The sequence below is a fragment of the Pituophis catenifer genome, unplaced genomic scaffold (genome assembly GCF_029215685.1).
Source record: "Pituophis catenifer annectens isolate HBS135680 unplaced genomic scaffold, rPitCat1.0.hap2 SCAF_14, whole genome shotgun sequence".
In the NCBI taxonomy this organism is placed as follows: Eukaryota; Metazoa; Chordata; class Lepidosauria; order Squamata; family Colubridae; genus Pituophis; species Pituophis catenifer.
The window spans coordinates 17,073,665-17,076,164 of record NW_027256894.1 but is presented as its reverse complement, the minus strand read 5'-3'; positions in this window follow the sequence as shown (position 1 = coordinate 17,076,164).

Sequence of the window (2,500 nt, the reverse complement as noted above, 5' to 3'; positions counted from 1 at the left end):
CTACATGGTAATTAGTTGCATACTCATTTACATTTGAATTGTGTACACTTGGGGAGAAAATAGCATGAAAAGATTTCAGGAGCCCTCAGAGCCACAAGAGAAGCTTCCGGAACGGAGAGGAGAGAGTTGCGTTGACGGGCGGGGTGGGGAAGGGAAAACCAGAAATGCAGCAGGTTGTTTTGCTTAAAATGGCACAACGCCTCCCTGTTAGAATTTGCGATCTGGTAAGATTTGGTTGAGGGACGTGGTGGCTCAGTAGGTAAGACGCTGAGCTTGTCGATGGAAAGGTCGGCAGGTCAGCGGTTCGAATCCCTAGTGCCGAGTAACGGGGTGAGCTCCCGTGACTTGTCCCAGCTTCTGCCAACCTAGCAGTTCGAAAGCACATTAAAAAATGCAAGTAGAAAAATAGGGACCACCTTTGGTGGGAAGGTAACAGCGTTCCGTGTGCCTTTGGCGTTTAGTCATGCCGGCCACATGACCACGGAGATGTCTTTGGACAGCGCTGGCTCTTCGGCTTTGAAACGGAGATAAGCACCGCCCCCTAGAGTCGGGAATGAATAGCACATATGTGCGAGGGGAACCTTTACCTTTAAGATTTGGTTGAATCAGGTCCTCATGGGAAGGAGCGGCAAGTGATCAGTGCTTGCAGTTCGATAACAATTGTAGATCTCAGACTATTATTCTTCATTTCCCCTGTTTGGAGGCTAATGTCTATTACCTCATTTATTCCAGTAGTAGCAAGTTATGTTTTCACTGGAATTTCTTCTCATCTCCTTAAGTAGGGCTCTGGACCTCTGCCTATACATTGTATCCTAAGTGCAGCACTTAATTGTTAGTCTAAGCCAGCCCCAAACCAGCTATTACTGGACATTGTTTATGTCCATTAGATAATAGGAATATTTTCCCAGATGATAGAAATGCTTTTCCAGTATTTCCTTTTTCTCTTGAAAGGAGATCAGTGATATTAAGGCTTCTTTTATACGTTAGATGTAATTTATGACTGTTTTTCACCCCTAGGAATGTTGCCCGCATCCCCATGATAGATGGATGGATGGATGGATGGATGGATGATAGATAGATAGATAGATAGATAGATAGATAGATAGATAGATAGATGATAGAAGATAGATAGATGATAGAAAGGTAGGTAGGTAGATGGATGGATGAGAGAGAGAGAGATAGGTAAGTAGGTAGGTAGGTAGGTAGGTAGGTAGGTAGGTAGGTAGGTAGGATGATAGATAGATAGATAGATAGATAGATAGATAGATAGATAGATAGATAGATAGATAAGACACAGAGAGAGAGATGATAGAGAGGTAGGTAGATGGATGGATGAGAGAGAGAGATGATAGAGAGAGATGGGTAGGTAGGTAGGATGGATGGATGGATGATAGATAGATAGATAGATAGATAGATAGATAGATAGATAGATAAAACAGAGAGAGAGATGTGATAGATAGGTAGGTAGGTAGGGTAGGTAGATAGACAGACAGACAGGTAGATAGACAGACAGCAGTAGATGGAATCTGAATTTTGATCATGTGACCCTGGGGATGCTGCAATGGTCGTAAGTGTGAAAACCGGTCATAAGTCCCTTTTTTCAGTGCCATAGTAACTTCCACTAAATGAATGGGTTGTAAGTCAAGGACTACCTCCCTAGAATTCTGTACGAGTTGTCCCGGTAGCATTTTATTAGATCAAAATGCCACCCGCATAGTATTGAGGGATGTCTTTTGAGTTTTGCATGGATTCCAAAACAACGGACAGAATAGAAGCCACCAGACTATAAAACTGACAGCTAACCCCACTCCTTACTAGCACCCTGATGATGTTACCTACTTAGGGTAAGGAAACGTCTGCAAGAAAACAAGCAAGCTCAGAGAGCAACCAAGGAGCCCTCAATGGAACAGAATCTTTGGGCACTTCATACAACTGGATTGCTGAAGTTGTGATCCCGCTCTCTGTAGTTCCTGCTCTTATTTTTTTTGTTGCACTCGCAGATTTATTCACCTTGCACCCTTTTTCTGGTGCTTGGATTGTGTTATCTTGTTTATAACGTGCCTTGAATTTATCTGCTGCCCGGGGAGCTGAGCCTTGCTGAGCAGTCTAAAAGTATAAAACAGAAAGCGTGGCAAATGTAGGACCTATAAATATCACAGAGGTGAGACTTGACTAATGGGAGATATTGTGCCCAACTTTAGACTACAAGAGAGTTGGTTGGAGGGCACTTGTGAAAGACTTTCTTGGCTGGATTGTTTTTAAGGATGAAAAGTGTCTGCAGACACTTCGCAGGAGAATTTTGTGTCTTTTTTTTCGTTTATTGCAATGGGTTCAATACTCCATGATTTGTTTGTTGTTGTTGTTGTTGTTGTTTTTGAAGGCTCTTGCATCCTTCTTGCATGTCCACTTCCTTCAGCACCACTTCTGTGTCAATGTCACACTTTCTCTCCGTTGTCCATTTAACCCCAGCAGTCCAGGAAACTACAACAGGTGGGGAAAC